This window comes from Drosophila suzukii (assembly GCF_043229965.1).
Source record: "Drosophila suzukii chromosome 2 unlocalized genomic scaffold, CBGP_Dsuzu_IsoJpt1.0 scf_2c, whole genome shotgun sequence".
Taxonomy (NCBI): Eukaryota; Metazoa; Arthropoda; class Insecta; order Diptera; family Drosophilidae; genus Drosophila; species Drosophila suzukii.
The window spans coordinates 25,641,183-25,657,876 of record NW_027255896.1 but is presented as its reverse complement, the minus strand read 5'-3'; the positions used below and the strand labels follow the sequence as shown (position 1 = coordinate 25,657,876).

At 42.0% G+C, this 16,694-nt stretch overlaps 1 protein-coding gene and 1 long non-coding RNA gene across 3 annotated transcripts in view; both read right to left on the bottom strand.

Annotated features, from left to right (window-relative positions):
- The window catches only part of Scp1 (Sarcoplasmic calcium-binding protein 1), a 150,015-nt gene that overhangs the window by 39,011 nt on the left and 94,310 nt on the right, over positions 1-16,694 (bottom strand). The gene's annotated exons all lie outside the window — the stretch shown is intronic.
- Positions 7,696-15,309, bottom strand: LOC139354493 (uncharacterized). The gene is made up of 3 exons (XR_011605453.1): positions 11,965-15,309; positions 10,670-11,899; positions 7,696-10,612 (listed from the first exon to the last, which is right to left on the bottom strand). It is a non-coding gene; the product is annotated as an uncharacterized lncRNA (long non-coding RNA).

Sequence of the window (16,694 nt, the reverse complement as noted above, 5' to 3'; positions counted from 1 at the left end):
TTATTCCTTAAATGTGAGAAATGTGGGAGCAATGCCTCTATCGGACAATACGCAGCAAGGATTTCCAAAATGTACGGCTTGTTTATCCAGACAGTTTAGAACTTCGTTTACACCAGTGCTACGAGTTGGGTAGAGCCAAACATATCTTGAGAATCCGTCTACTATGACAAGGATGTGATTATATTGCTTGGTTATCATTTCCATGGGCCCGACGTGATCGATGTGGTATGTAATGAAAGGTAAATCGCCTTTTGTCAATTGAAGATAGAAATCCCTCTTTCTTGCCCGCTTTGGCATTGACGATAATACATCTGATGCAACTCTTGACGATTCGATCTGCTTTATCTTTGAGCTTGGGAATGAAATACGACCTTTCGATGATATCCTGTATCTTATTGGCAGAAAAGTGCCCTTTGCCGTAGTTAAAGGTACTACCACTAGCTCACGATTCGGATCTTTAAAGAGAACGTCATTCTGCATATAAATGTCCTGGTATGCATCCTTTTCTACAACTACACTTCTACAACTTACTTCAATAGAGCTAAATACAACAATAGCGTATCCTCCCGGAATTTATATCATACAAAACTAAGCGTATACAAAAAGGAAATTAGAATATAAAAACGAAGAGCTTGGGCTAACATCTGCAGTAGCATAGAATCTACTGCGGAGGCATCCAGACCCAGAAGAATTCTAGCTAAAGCTCCAGCAACCATTGGCTATCTTAAAACCAATGCTGACAGCTGGACGGAAAACAGTCAGGAAACCCTTGAACTACTGTTAGACACCCACTTCCCTAAGAACACCCATGTAGGGGAGGACCTCCGCATAGAGGAGAATTTAGACGACCATTCTGGTCGTTGACAACATTTCAAACCCTGGCCGCATTCAGTGGGCTGTTAACTCTTTTAAGCCCTTCAAATCACCTGGCCCAGATGGGTTCTTCCCGGCCCAGCTACAACGGACACTAGATATGTCCCTTCCCTGGCTGACAGCCATCTTCCACGGCTGCCTTGCTCTAAACCATATTCCAACAAGGTGGCTGGACGTTAAGGTAATTTTTATACCGAAAGCCGGCAAGCCCTCCCACACCAACCCAAAGTACTTCCGCCCGATTAGTCTCTCTTCCTTATTGTTGAAGACCCTGGAAAGGCTAATTGACACCCATATCAGACTAACCATCGACCATAGCCTACTCTCTGTCGCACAGCATGCGTACCGTAAGGGCAGATCAACCGATACCGCCCTCCACTCTCTAGTGTACAGTATAGAGAGAGATTTCCGCAATAAGGAATACTCTCTTGCAGCGTTTCTAGACATAGAAGGCGCCTTTAACAACGTCACCCCAACGGCAATAACTGGTGCTCTGACTGAACTGGGCATTGAGCGGCCCATAGTGGGACTCATACACACCATGCTAACCAGCAGAGTAGTGTACTCCACTATGGGATCGGCCCACTCGACCAGGAACGTCAGTAGAGGAACCCCACAAGAGGTGTACTCTCACCTCTTCTATGGGTTTTAGTGGTCAACAAACTGCTATGACTTCTAGAAGAGGCGGGCACTAAAGTGGTAGCCTACGCGGATGACGTGGTTATCCTACTGCAGGGCAAATTCCCGCAAACCCTTTGCAATCTAATGGAGACAGCCCTATCCACCCTCTCCCGGTGGACGGCTGGCTGTGGACTGGTAGTTAACCCAGAAAAGACCGAACTAGTTCTCTTTACAAGGAAGTATAAGGTACCAACTCTAGTTCCCCCAAAACTACACCAAACGCGCCTAACCTTTAGCAACTAAGCAAAGTACCTAGGTGTCATCCTTGACAAAAAGCTCCTCTGGACAGATAACATCCTAGATCGCACACGCAAAGCGGCCATAGCCCTCTTCGCTTGTAAAAAAGCCATAGGGAGGAAGTTGGGTTTCTCCCCCATGATAGTTCACTGGCTATATACTGCAATAGTCAGGCCCATTCTCCTCTACGGAAACATCGTTTGGTGGCCTTCTCTAGATAAGAACTGCAACCTCCGGATCCTTCACAAGATCCAAAGAAGCGCAGAGCTCTGCATCAGTGGGGCGCTTCGCACTACCGCCACTGAGGCACTAAACACCATTCTCGACCTCCAACCCCTGGACCTACTTGCATCTGCAACAGCGCTGAGGCTCCGTGAAGCAGCGGCATGGACAACAGGCTCCACGGGTCACTCCAATATCCTATCAAAACATTCACCCCTACCACGTAATACAGACTACGTCCCACCCATAGTCAACTTCGAAAGAAGATACAAGATCTATATACCCACCCGTACAGACTGGGACAACCTCCCACATCAATTCGTAAACGCCGTCAACATATACACGGACGGCTCCAAGCTTAACTCCCAAACAGGTGGGGGAGTCTTCTCCCCCGAACTAGACATAAAAGTCTCATTCCGCCTACCAGACCACTGTAGTGTTTTCCAAGCGGAAGTAATAGCAATTCAGGAAGCCACTACCATCCTGAACACGTCTGTACATCAAGACACAGATATCTTCATCTTCTCGGATAGTCAAGCAGCCCTCAGGGCCCTCGACTCCCACACAACGAACTCAAAAACAATCTCTGAATGCCGCAAATCTCTTAACGAGATGGGCACTCATCTGAGAATCAACCTCATCTGGGTGCCTGGACACCGCAACATTGAGGGCAACTGCATAGCAGACGAGCTAGCAAGACAGGGGACAACCGCCGATATCCTTCGTGACAAGGACACCGTAGGTATGCCCATGGCTACCTGAAAGCTCCATCTCAGGCAGAGATTGTATACACTTTCCAACAACCGTTGGAACTCAATCTCAACATGCCACAATTCTAGACTCACATGGCCAAACTACAACACGAAAAGAACAAAACAAAAGAACCTACAATGTAGCAGGGAGGACATCTGCACTGTCCTAAATGGCCTCACGGGCCACTGTCTTATAGGGACTCATACGATAAGGCTGGGTCTAAGTAACCACGACTTCTGCCGCAGCTGCAAACAGATAGACGAAGCGCATAACCTAAAGCGCTTTCAAACCCTAGGTAGCTACACACTTCCGAACCTTGCGGCCATTCAGGATTCAAAAACTATTATGTTTCTTGAGAAGAACAGAATACTTCACGAAAGCAGATAATAGCAGATAGCTAGGGAAACTGATCTTTCAGAGATCATGTGGTATCACAAGGGGCCCATTGTGGCCTAAGTGAGGGGACTAATATCTAGTCTCCACCCACTCCTACCTACCTACCTACCATCCTTTTCTACAAGGTTCCGAACTGCTTTTGTCCAATCATCGTTAATCTGGGCTTCTTTTAAGCGATGAGTAATAAAGTCTGACAAAAAGAAACATAAGACTCGACTCAAGGCATCAGCATGTTTCATTTGAGTCCCCGAACGATGTTTGATCTTGTAGTTGAAGTCCTGCATGTATAAAGCCCAACGAGAAACTTCTTTTTTGTTCGTTGTCATTTTGAACGAGTTACAGTCAGTTACGATTGTGAGCTTTATGACTTTTGACAGCAGACTGCTGTGATTGGTTTAAATGGGATAAGATAATGTGTTCGGAAACTGCTGCCTGTTCTGCACACATATTCTTAAAATCACGCAGAAACTTGGACCCGAAATTTATATGTTTGTCTTCGTTACTTTTTGATTCATACCGACGCATAAACTCAGTGCACTCTTTTGTAACTTTCATGTCCACAATATCCAGAATAGTTCTGCCCAAAATTGCGTCGAAGCCCATGTCCTCATCTGGAACCACGTGAAACTCCATCTTTATGTGCATGTTGTCTATCTCAACAGGTATGACAATGCTCCCAAAAGGTAGAATTTGACTCTCGCCTATTCCCGTAAAACACTTTTCTTTTCTGGTGAGAGTTTCGTTGCCAAGTTGGAGGAAAATGTTCCTGCGCATTAGGCATAGATCCGCACCTGTGTCGAAGAGTCCTTTGAATTGAGCGTAGGAAGATTTGATAATTTTTAGTCCAAGGCCGAAAGCCGTAAACTCGCTTTTTGGCTTAGTAGCTGCGATCTCCACGTGAACGGCATTAGCATTGCTCTCCTGTTTCACCTCAATCTCGATTTTGCACTGTGCAGGACGATGACCTGGCTTTCCGCACCGATAATAATTATTGTTATCCTTCTTTTTGCAATCTTTCTTTGAATTGGACAGATCCACGCACTTATCCATATGCCTGAGCTACACGCGCTTTATTCTTGTAAGGCATCTTGTATAAACCGCGAACCTTCCTATAACCTTCGATCTGCTCCTTCAAATCCCTTATGGTTTTCGCCTGACACAACATTATTTTTTTTGCCAATTTGTAGGAATTGTTATGTTCGCAATGTTTTATTGGGATAAAGCTAAAATATAGAAGTGCAGAATTGTTTTATTTCACATAAATTGTATTGTGTTCTTCACGAACGCTAAACAATGACTCGAGTACGAATCGAATACTTTATCGAGGATTTTAGATGGCGAACTGATTAAGAGTTACTATATAACTTAACCCGCTGCGAGTGTGCCGTGTAATAAGCCCACCAGATTCAAATCCTACATATGTTGCGACACAGTCCGCGTCGTCCTATGATCCGATCCATTCCCGCAGAGAATGCTCCGATGTGAGTCCAGTGACCACCTCCACGTGGACAGTTTTGAACACCAAGCGGATAAATATGGCGATATTACATTTATAGGTTGCTGTTCCTCTCAGTCGGGCAGCTTTGAGTTCAATGGCTCCGATGTAGTCGATGGCGGTAGCCTAAAAAGAACGACATGGCGGGTTGATTCGATGCGGTAGTAAATTCCCCATGAGTTGCTTGCCAGTTGTTAGGGAAGCACGAAAACATTGTATGCGTCCTCGAATCATCCGTGTGGTAGCTACGCGTCCATTTACAATCCAAAGTCGTAAACGTATCTGCGCTAATGTCTGCTGAACTCCTCCATGCATGATGGGCATCCCGAATGACAAGATCTGTGAATGAGTGCAGTGCGGGTAAGATTATCGAGTGTTTACGATTTTACGATAAATGTGCGATTCCTAAGCGACCTCGGACACGAAGAATGTTATCTTCGACAAATGGCAAGTTGTTTAGCTTCGGAAGTGGTTTGGATGTGTGTATTGCCTTTGTGTCCGCTGTAAACGATTCAGCTTGTACCAATCGAACGAATCGAACAGTAGGGCGTCATTCAGTTCTCATAGTTTTAAGTGACCAGTAGACCAGATTTTTGTCGACATTTCATACTTAACCTGAGAATGTAGGCGGTTAAACGGATAAGATGGCTAAAGGTTAAATACCGGTTGAAAATGCCGTCTTCCTTTACGAGCATTTGGAATTGGTAGGCCAATCAGTGCGGAGGAGACTCCACCAAGCTGGGCCGTTCCACCACAGGGACGATTTAGAAAGTTCCTTGGGACTTCTCCCGGGTGTGGCAAGATCGGCAGGATTTTCGGTGGTATTCACTTGTATCCATTGTTGTGGTTTTGAGTGTGCACGGATATACGCCACAGTGTTCGCCACGAATGTTTTCCAACGGTTTGGGTCCCCGTTTATTCAATGTAAAACGATCGTTGCATCCGTCCATGGTCCATGGGTTACTTTCCAGGATAAACTTTGCTTTTGACTGTGAGTAGGGAAACATAATATGAGTTTGGTTGATGTACACGTAAAAAGACCGCTGCTGCGTAAGCTATGAAGTTGGAGGAAAGTCCGATCCAGCATAATATTATGATGGTGTTAATATCATCTAGAGAAGTGAAATATTGCGTCCAGCGTACTGCGAGATGCTAAGGAACTGGGTCATCCCATTTCAATCCGGTGATGGATCCATCGCACTAAATGATCGTTGACAACATTACTTATCTTAGTATAATTTTAGCCGATATGACAGTCGGTGTAACCAGGCCGAGCTGGTCGAATAATCGTGAGATATTCGATAGGATTATTCTTTTCATATTGATGATTGGAGGCTTGTGATTGATTTTGTATTTGAATACATCTAAGCTTGGTATCCAGTACATTCTCAATGTCTGGACCGGGTCCTCATTGACCCATTGTAACAGGGTACTACTGCATCTGTGCTCGACGGGAATTATTGCCAGCAATGATTGACTGTTGCTCGCCCAATTCCTTAACTTCATGCATGCATTTTGGAGTGCTCCAGATACTTGCTTCATTTTGTCCTTTGCTACCTACACTGCTCAGTCGCCGGTAAGCTTATCATCAACGTACATATCTTTCTTCAGGACATGTTTCGCTCTCAGATATCTTCTATTTTCGTCGTTGCCAATTTGATGTAGCACTCGAATCGCTGTAAACGGAGCGGATGATGCGTCGAAGGTTACCGGGGGAAGATAATATTCGTTGATTTCGCCGTCGGCTGCCCTCTAAAGGATCCGTTGGTACTGGTGGTCGTCGTGATGTACATTTATGCATCGGTACATCTTCTGGATGTCGGCTGTGAACGCATATGAATATTTCATCCAATTCAGAGTAACCGAAGTCAGGTTATTTGGCAATATTGGTACCACACACAGATTGTCGTTTAGCGACCATCCATTGGAAATCTTGGCGGATGCGTAAAAACACGATTCTATGTTTAGTGGATATACTTTCTTATTGTATCAAGCAAAAACACCTCTTAACGAGGTAAAAAGTAGTGGCGAAAGCGCTCTTAACAAAAATTTCTGATATCAACAATTGTGACGAAAAATGATATTACATTCTATAAAATAAATAAACTATATTAAATTTATGTATTCGGCCCGCAACAGTAAATATTTATTTACCTAAACGTAAATTATCGAATACATAAATTTAATATAGTTTATTTATTTTATCGAATGTAATATCATTTTTCGCCACAATTGTTGATATCAGAAATTTTTGTTAAGAGCGCTTTTGCCACTACTTTTTACCTCGTTAAGAGGTGTTTTTGTTTAATATCAGAAGTTTTTTTTTGCACAAGAGTTTAAATACCCCAATACCATGCCTAGGAGTCGTCCCCATATGGCTTGGCTATTGAAAAACCAAGCACACACATTCATGTTCCACTTCGGCTTAATTTTATTCTAATAAGGTATGGGTTGTTTACACTCACATTCTAATAAGAATAAAACATATAATATGAATATTAAACTTTTTAATAACAAGTTTTATCGCTTCAATTACCTATTTTAATAGCACAAGTTTGGAATCTCAAGGGCTGTATAGTTTCAGGTTCCAAGAGAAATCTTTCGGTTCTTACATTTCCAGCCAAACTAGCGGGTTTTTTTCAAAGTGGTAGAACAAATAGATCAAATTTCCTATTTCGAATAGCTTAATGCAAGTAAAAGACCCTAAAACCTAAAACGATAACATATTTTTTGTTTGAAAAAATCGAATAAGAATATTTTTCATCAAATTGTTTTTTTTCTTGTTTATTCCAATAAGTATGAAATATTACGTATACGGAGCTGAAAGGAGCTGCGCTTTTTATCGCTTAATATCTTCCAAACGGTAATTTTTAGGGCAAAAAGTGTTATATATTAAAAGTTGAGGAATTTTAAGGGCTATATGATTTGAAATTTAAAAAGAAATTGTTTGACTCAATTTTGAGAAAATAGTCAGAAAGTGGTTTTAAAAAATTACTTTTTATCATAACTCTAAATCTATTATATTCAGAAAATGTACTATATGAAGAGTATTTAGCAAATTAAATTATCTTTTCTGCAGCACTAGTTGTTTAGATACTATAAGCATTTAAAATCTGGCTTCTTTTTTGGATTTTCCGCTAAACTAGCGTGTTTTTCCAAAAGTTGTGGAACAAACATTCTCTAATTCAAGCTACTTTATACACCCATAGGGTTTCCAAAACCCTAAAACTAAGATGGGATGCATACAAACCCACAAACAAGAAGAAGAAAATCTTGTTTTTTGAATTACTTTTGAACGGGACATCGGATCTCAACAAATGAGGTGTCATTCGACGCGTATTCGCTGTAAGAATAAAACTAGCTAAACAGTTAGCGGCTTCTATCCCCACCGTATCCAGCAGCTTCATTTTTCTAAATTTTTACTTTTACACTTTCACCGCTTTTTCTCCCAAGCAAATCTATATTTCGAAAGTCTTGGTATGCAATATTCTTAGTTAGTCCGATACCTTTCGATTGGTGTATCACTCGTTACGATCGGACCATAATGGCAGATTTTTAATTCTGAGGCTATATATAGTAGTTGTCTTCGCACGCTCTCTTGCGCGCATCGCCACTACGTGTACTGCCGTCCACAGTGATAACTGTGTGATGTGGAAGAACATAAGAGGATACCGATATATTGCTAGCGCTTACTTGGGTGTCCTGTAGCTCGGTACTCTTAGCTTGTGTTATCTGGCTTAGCTCGAAATATTCGTTAATTCCGTTGCAATAATGGATCCATTCAACTGGTAATCGCTTAAGACAGCGTTCCAGGTGTGGGAATCAACTCAGGGCCATCTGATGTGATCGTCTGATCGTAATTTCTGGGTCAAAAACGGCAATCTGATTCTATTTCGCAATATTTTTTTAGTAGATGTTTTGTATCTATTGCGTTGTTATAACAATGCAGTTGCTGGTTGGGTTCGGCTGATCCAGCTTGCCCTGGCAGGAACCATCCAAAGATTGTGTTTTGCTCCGATTGTTAGGTTGATCCGTTTGGAGTGGTAGAATTGCGGGTTTGCTAGTGAAAGATGTTCCCAGTTCCGAGAAAAGATGCTATTGCCGGGTAAAAATGATGTTAAGGAATTTAGGACATAAGAAACTCCTACTTCAAAACTCGGTGATCTGCTACAAGGTAGAAGAATACTGAAAGTAACGGTGCCCTTGCCCTTGAGTCCTACCCGTTCCAACTCATGCAATAGTGGTGCGCGTGGAAACCTTCTTAAGACGTAGCGATTGGACTGCACGTTCCAAAATTAGGGTTGCTTTGGATCCATGACCAGTAAGGCGTTGATCGTGGCTTTTTGTCCGGTTTTTGGATTGGTGATATGGACTCGGGCGGTCGCTAGTAAAATGCTCCGTATTGGTGCACTAGAAGAAACTACAGTGAGGCAGTTCAGGCTGGAGTTGCTAATCTGTGGGATTTGTGCTGCGTTGAATGCAAGATCGATGCCGGAAGTGTTTGTTACCGGTGGGGACTGAGTTTCTTGTATGTGTGGCTGACGCTGTGGGTGGTGCAAGAGCGTACGGTGACGCTGACGACATAGCTGACAGTTCCGCGTACTTGTGCACCGTTAGTGCGTGTGTGAGGCTCCCAAACAATCAAGAGACAGTTTAAGCCGGATGGCTAATTCCTTTCGCTGATAAGAGTCCATAGACAGGAATGCCGGCATCGTCCGGAGGATGTGGCTGGGCCCGCAATTTACGCAGCGAATATTGCTGGGAACCCGCGCTTGCGCATTGTTACATTGGGCACGTGGAGTCTGTGGGGGGACGTACCTGCTGCCCAAACGAGGCGTTTCGGTTCTCAATAGCATCGATAGTGACTAGGTGTTCGTTTAGGAACTGCTCCAGCTCGAGGAAAGATGGCACCCCGGTCTTACTGCCTAGATCATGTTCCCAAGCCGCGTGCGTCTACTTCGGCTATTTTGTAGACACGTAGTGAGCGAGCCAATGAGTGGGTTCTTTGGCCGACCAACTATGTGCTGCTTCCTTGCAGACATTTACGGTGCTCAGCAGATATTGTAGACCTTCAGCCTTCTCCTTATGTAGGGTCGACAAGTTGTACAACGCATTCATGTGGTGTGCAAATACGATGCGGGGGTTATTATACCGCTTTATGAGCATCGATCATGTCATGAATCAGACGTGAGAATGCGTCGAAAACCCCGGGCGTCGATGATCATACCCGAGAATTTTGGTACTGGTACTTGGGGCAAGTTAATGCGTATGTCAGCTTCTGGTTACTGCACTGGCTGGGGTGTTACGTGAGGTGGTTCCGCTGCATGGATCTATTTGTAGCTTTCGTCGATGGTGCAATATAATTCCAAATAGCTCAGACGCCAAGCCTTTTAGATAATAAGACGTCTACTCGAATCCCGCGGCGCAGACTATCTCTGTGTGTGTCTCTAAAAACTTGGTCTTTAAATCACCTACTTTACAAAGTCGCTTCTGGAAATAAATCGGTTTTTTCCATGACGTAGCATCCTTCCGGAAACATTGACTTAAGAGCTTCGTGACGATCCGCTTGTAGTTTAGATAAACCATCCAGGTTACTACTTTCGGCGATTGGAAACCCTTTGTTACAGTTTGGGTTGAAGTTTTAGAGTCACCGACCAGTTGCGCACCGTTGCCAAACTTCAGACGTTAGACTTCAGGAACGGTCGTTTCGATCTTGTGGTTGTCGATTTTGCGAATTGCTTCTCAATTGTTTCGTACAATTTGAGCACCGGTAAGAATTTTACTTTGGTTTTAATTGTGTCCGGGTTTTCGCAATGGATATGTTGGAAGAATATCAGTATAGACTTGAATTTATTAAACGCAAATATTAGATATTATATGCCGGCGTGTGTTTGTTCTAAGCGTGACGTTCAGTCTTTCAGTTCCCTTCATGGGCCACCATATGTTTATGTTTGTCTGAAGAGGCAAACAATGAAAAAGATTGTGGTTTATTCAAAAATATAGTTCACATACATTGTGCACTTAGGATACAATTCAAAGTTTCTTCATTTTTTTTTGGTGCAGAAAAGCTCTTCTCCCGTGTGACCAACTCGAACCGTTGTCCCCTCATCTCCCGTCTCTCTCGCCAAGAGCTAGCGATGACAAAACTGCACAAGTATTTTGACGAAACAAAAGTGTGCCGAGACTATCAGATACCCGAGCACAAGGAAAATGGAGATATGCAAGCAGTAAAGTGAGATTATGTAGCGCCACCTACCCCGGTTTCAATATATGGTTATGTGGGCGGCAGACAGATTTAAGCGTTAGTTGGGGAGCTGTTAGATGTGCACTCGTCGACAACCAAATTAAGAATGTGACTTTTGTACTTGGGTTGATAATATCACTTATATTTATTGTAAGCAGATGTTATCGATATTCAACACAAACAATCGATTGAGCATTAAACAAAAATCGATGGTTTGGTCAACCAATCAATTGATTCTTAAAACAAGGAAGAACGCTATAGTCGAGTACCTCGACTATCAGATACCCGTTACTCAAAGGGAAATGGAGATATGCAAGCAGCAAAGCGAGATTAAAATGCGCCACCTACCGGCGGTAGACAGATTTAAGCGTTATGGGCGTTAGAGTGGGCGTGGAAAATTTATTTTTGGATCAATCGATAGGTATTGACGACACCAATACATTTCAGTTAAAATTTCTTATCCAGCATGCAAATTGTGGGCGTCACAGGTTTTCGCGGTTTGTGGGCGTTTAAGTGGGCGTGGCAAACTTTTTTTTTAGGTCAATCGATAGTTATTGTTGAGAACAATACATTTCAGTTAAAATTTTCTATCTAGCATTAAAACTGTACGAGTTACAGTTTTGGGCGGTTTGTGGGCATTAGAGTGGGCGTGGCAGTCTACTGAAACAAACTTGCGCTGCGTAAGAAGCTCAGGAATCTGTACGCCAAATCTCAATAGCCTAGCTCTCATAGTTTCCGAGATCTCAGCGTTCATCCGGACAGACAGACGGACAGACGGACAGACGGACATGGCTAGATCGACTCGGCTAGTGATCCTGATCAAGAATATATATACTTTATGGGGTCGGAAACGCTTCCTTCTGCCTGTTACATACTTTCCGACGAATCTAGTATACCCTTTTACTCTACGAGTAACGGGTATAAAAAGCACGATTGTACAAAAAACAAAGAGGAACTCTATAGTCGAGTACCTCGACTATCAGATACCCCATACTCAGCTAAAGGGACCAAAGGGAAATGACGATATGTAAGCAGCAAAGCGAGATTAAAATGCGCCACCTACCGACGGTAAACAGATTTAAGCGTTATGGGCGTTAGAGTGGGCGTGGCCAATTTTTTTTGGATCAATCGATAGGTGTTGACGAGACCAATACATTTCAGTTATAATTTTTTATCTAGCATGCAAATTGTGGGCGTGACAGGCTTGGGCGGTTTGTGTGCGTTAAAGGGGGCGTGGCAAACTTTTTTTTGGGTCAATCGATAGGTATTGATTAGAACCATAATTTCAGCTAAAATTTGTATTCTAGCATCAAAACTTTAGGAGCCACTGTTTTGGGCGGTTTGTGGGCGCTAGAGTGGGCGTGGCACGCTGCTGAAACAAACTTGCGCTGCGTAAGAAGCTCAGGAATCTGCGTGCAAAGTCTCAATAGCCTAGCTCTTATAGTTTCCGAGATCTCAGCGTTCACCCGGACGGACGGACAGACGGACATGGCTAGATCGACTCGGCTAGTGATCCTGATCAAGAAAATATATACTGTATGGGATCGAAAACGCTTCCTTCTGCCTGTTACATACTTGCCGACGAATCTAGTAGATAGATAGATAGATCAGATAGATCGATAAAGTCGAGTGTCTTGACTATCAGATAACCGTTACTCAGCGTTTTAATTGAAAATTGATAAAAAAATGTTAAGTTAAAATGTTAAGATGACCGCTTTAAAATTATAATACGCTTCGAGGACTCGCAAAAAATCGAGTTAGGCACACGGGGTTTGCCATACGAGAGTTAGTCGTAGACTAATAGGAAAACAGAAAGTTTGCACAGATTTCGGTCCTTTTACTGCCTTCTAGTGCTTTTCATTACTGGGTAATCGATCTTCTGTCTCTTTATCTTTCGCTTATTTCAATTCACTGCAGTCAGAATGGAGAGAGGGGTAATGCAAACAGCGAGAAGTCTTCCTCCCGCGCCCCTACAATTGCTTTTCAGCAATTTTAAGTTTACATCAACATTATCGGAATTAGATAAATTAAATTGCTATTGATTTTATTGTAGAGATAGAGGGGGAGACAAAAACGACAAATTGCTTAAATTGTTAATTATTCAATAGAATAAGTTAGCCGCGCACTCTGCTCTCTCTTAACGCCGGCAGCGCATTTAGCTTTGCCGCGCAGTTTAGTCTGCAACTATTCTTCAGTTCTGCAGTAGGAACGGGGTGACATGTGAGAAGGCAAAAAGCTTTTTTGTTTTTTTTTGTGCCTAAGACGCTGTACCGCTGTTGACGTCAGCAGAGAAGTCGCCACAGCGTAGAAGACTGCCTACGAAAACGGTCGTGCAACAAGGAGAGGCAGATATTCGGAGGTTCCCTCTCTTTCCATTCCTATTTTTATTTCCTATTTTGTGCGTCTCTCTGTTATATTTGGCTAGCGACTAACATTTCGGCGGAAAAATTTTCGTGGAGCAGCGAGATGTGAATGCCCTAATATTTCAGGAGCATTATTGTATATCAAAAAAAAACAACTAATTATATTTTATATAAGTAAATTATTTGATTATAGTAAAATAAGGTGAATTGAATTTACTTATTATGTTATGTTTACGTATTATACATTATTATTACAATATAATTATACCCGTTACTCGTAGAGTAAAAGGGTATACTAGATTCGTCGGAAAGTATGTAACAGCCAGAAGAATCACTAGCCGAGTCGATCTATCCATGTCCGTCTGTCCGTCTGTCCGGATGAACGCTGAGATCTCGGAAACTAAAAGAGCTAGGCTATTGAAATTTGGCGTGCAGATTCCTGAGCTTCTTACACAGCGCAAGTTTGTTTCAGCATGTGCCACGCCAACTCTTACGCCCACAACCCGCCCAAAACTGTGGCTCCTACAGTTTTGAAGCTAGAATAAAAATTTTAACAGAAATGTATTGTTCTCATCAATACCTATCGATTGCCACGCCTACTTTAACGCCCACAAACCGCCCAAACCTGTGACGCCCACAGTTTTCATTATAGATAAAAAACTTTACCTGAAGTGTAATGGTCCAAATAAAAATTTGCAACGCCCACTCTAACGCCCATAACGCTTAAATCTGTCTACCGCCGGTAGGTGGCGCATTTTAATCTCGCTTTGCTGCTTGCATGTCTCCATTTCCCTTTGGTCCCTTTAGATGAGTAACGGGTATCTGATAGTCGGGTTACTCGACTATAGCGTTCTTCCTTGTTTTTCATTCAATATGTAGAAACGATTTTTCCTAAAGGGAATTAACCAACTTCTGCAACACCCCTGAAAAAGAGTTTTGCGTTTTTTTTGTTTTATTAACTTTTATGACACCCCTAAATATATATGCTTTCTAAACAAGGAACGCGTTGCTCTTACGAAAATTTGTCACAGTCAGGGGTCACAGAAATCTTTTCCAACCATATTTCCCCTGTAAAGCAAATCTCTGATATCAAAATAAACAAATAAACTTTCTAAAACGTTTTTTTTGTTTGGCTTGCTGTAATACTCATATGGGCCATTTAAATAATATTAAAATCAATATGCTGTACTTAGTTATAGAAACATTTTTTCTAGGAATTTAAATAAAGGATGTGTAGTTAGGCAACGGAAATTCAACCTACCAAAATTATTTGCAAGCTTTTATCAATTTATTTATTACAAAAAGTTGTAGTCAATAAAAAGTTCTAAAAATATGTATTAAGTATTAATAGGGAACCAGACACTCCCCTTCAGTTCTGCAATAGGGACTCGGTGACGTGGCTCAAGGGAAAAAGCTTTTTACCCGTTACTCGTAGAGTAAGTAGATATATTCTTGATCAGGATCACTAGCCGAGTAATTCTAGCCATGTCCGTCTGTCCGGATGAACGGCGAGATCTCGGAAACTATAAGAGCTAGGCTATTGAGATTAGGCGTGCAGATTCCTGAGCTTCTTACGCAGCGCAAGTGGCCCATAACGCATATATCTGTATACATTTTAATCTCGCTTTGCTGCTTGCATATCTCCATTTCCCTTTGGTCCCTTTTGCTGAGTAACGGGTATCTGATAGTCGAGGTACTCGACTGTAGCGTTCTTCCTTGTTATGTTATGTTTACGTGTTATACATTATTATTACAATATAATTTTTTAGTTTAGTTATAGAGATTTAGTCCGTTCAAATTTATTTAAATATTTAAAACATATTAATATTAACATTTTCAAAAAATCTCGTGATGTATTTATACCCGTTACTCGTAGAGTAAGAGGGTATACTAGATTCGTCGAAAAGTATGTAACAGGCAGAAGGAAGCGTTTCCGACCCCATAAAGTATATATATTCTTGATCAGGATCACTAGCCGAGTCGATCTAGCCATGTCCGTCTCTCCGTCTGTCCGTCTGTCCGTCTGACCGTCTGTCCGTCTGTCTGTCCGGATGAACGCTGAGATCTCGGAAACTATGAGAGCTAGGCTGTTGAGATTTGGTGTACAGATTCCTGAGCTTCTTACGCAGCGCAAGTTTGTTTCAGTAGACTGCCACGCCCACTCTAACGCCCACAAACCGACCAAAACTGTAACTCCTACAGTTTTGATGCTAGATAGAAAATTTTAACTGAAAAGTATTGTTCTCATCAATACCTATCGATTGACAAAAGAAAAGTTTGCCACGCCCACTTAAACGCCCACAAACCGCGAAAACCTGTGACGCCCACAATTTGCATGCTAGATAACAAATTTTAACTGAAATGTGTTGGTGTCGTCAATACCTATCGATTGATACAAAAACAAATTTGCCACGCCCACTCTAACGCCCATAACGCTTAAATCTGTCTACCGCCGGTAGGTGGCGCATTTTAATCTCGCTTTGCTGCTTGCAGATCGCCATTTCCCTTTGAGTAACGGGTATCTGATAGTCGAGGTACCCGACTATAGCGTTCTTCCTTGTTTTTACTCAAGATGTAAAAATTATATAGTAGGATATTTTTCGCTTTAGAAAGGGTAAAGGTGCAGTGGCACGCGTCAACAGCAAAAAGAAAACAATAGAAATCAAGTAAAGAGGTGAGAGGAAGACTTGGTGCATTCTGTTGAGTTGTTTTAAGGGAAGCAAGCCATTTAAATTGTGCGCAGCTGATTTACTTTTTTCGTTTCTTAAAGCGAAAATAATGAAGTCAGGTAAGTGTTACATTACGTTTAAGATGTTGTGCATTGATCTTAGTTTAAAGTTCGTACATTTTGAAGGTGATTTATGGGTACCGTTAGCCGAAAGTGGGTGATGAAATGTTTTGTGCCAATAAAAATGCCGCAAAGGGTTATGCCAAAGACCACAGAATACCAAGATGCGTAACCAGGAGTAAGAAAATTTACACAGGCGGCGTAATTTTTGCAAAGCAAGACTCACACGTATGGGAATCTATTTTTAGAATGTCGTTTCTTTGCTTCCTTCCCTCTCCCTCTCTCTTGCTACCTCGCTTACGACACTTCGCGCTGTGAAAAAGTCAAAATTCAATTTAAGTCCCATTTTTCGATTCTTGACTTATGATGACGTAAAAGAATCGAGCTAAAAGACGCATTGCTCATGAAGTTTATAAGCGGGCTGTGGCGTTCTGCGTAAGTTGGTGCTGAGGCTGGTTTCAACTTAATATTTTTTTCTAGCTGTATTTTATTTGAATATTTTTTTAGCTTTACTTTTTTGTCTATTTTTATTCCCGTTACTCGTAGAGTGAAAGGGTATACTATATTCGTCGAAAAGTATGTAACAGGCAGAAGGAAGTGTTTTCGACCGCATAAAGTATATATATTCTTGATCAGAATAAC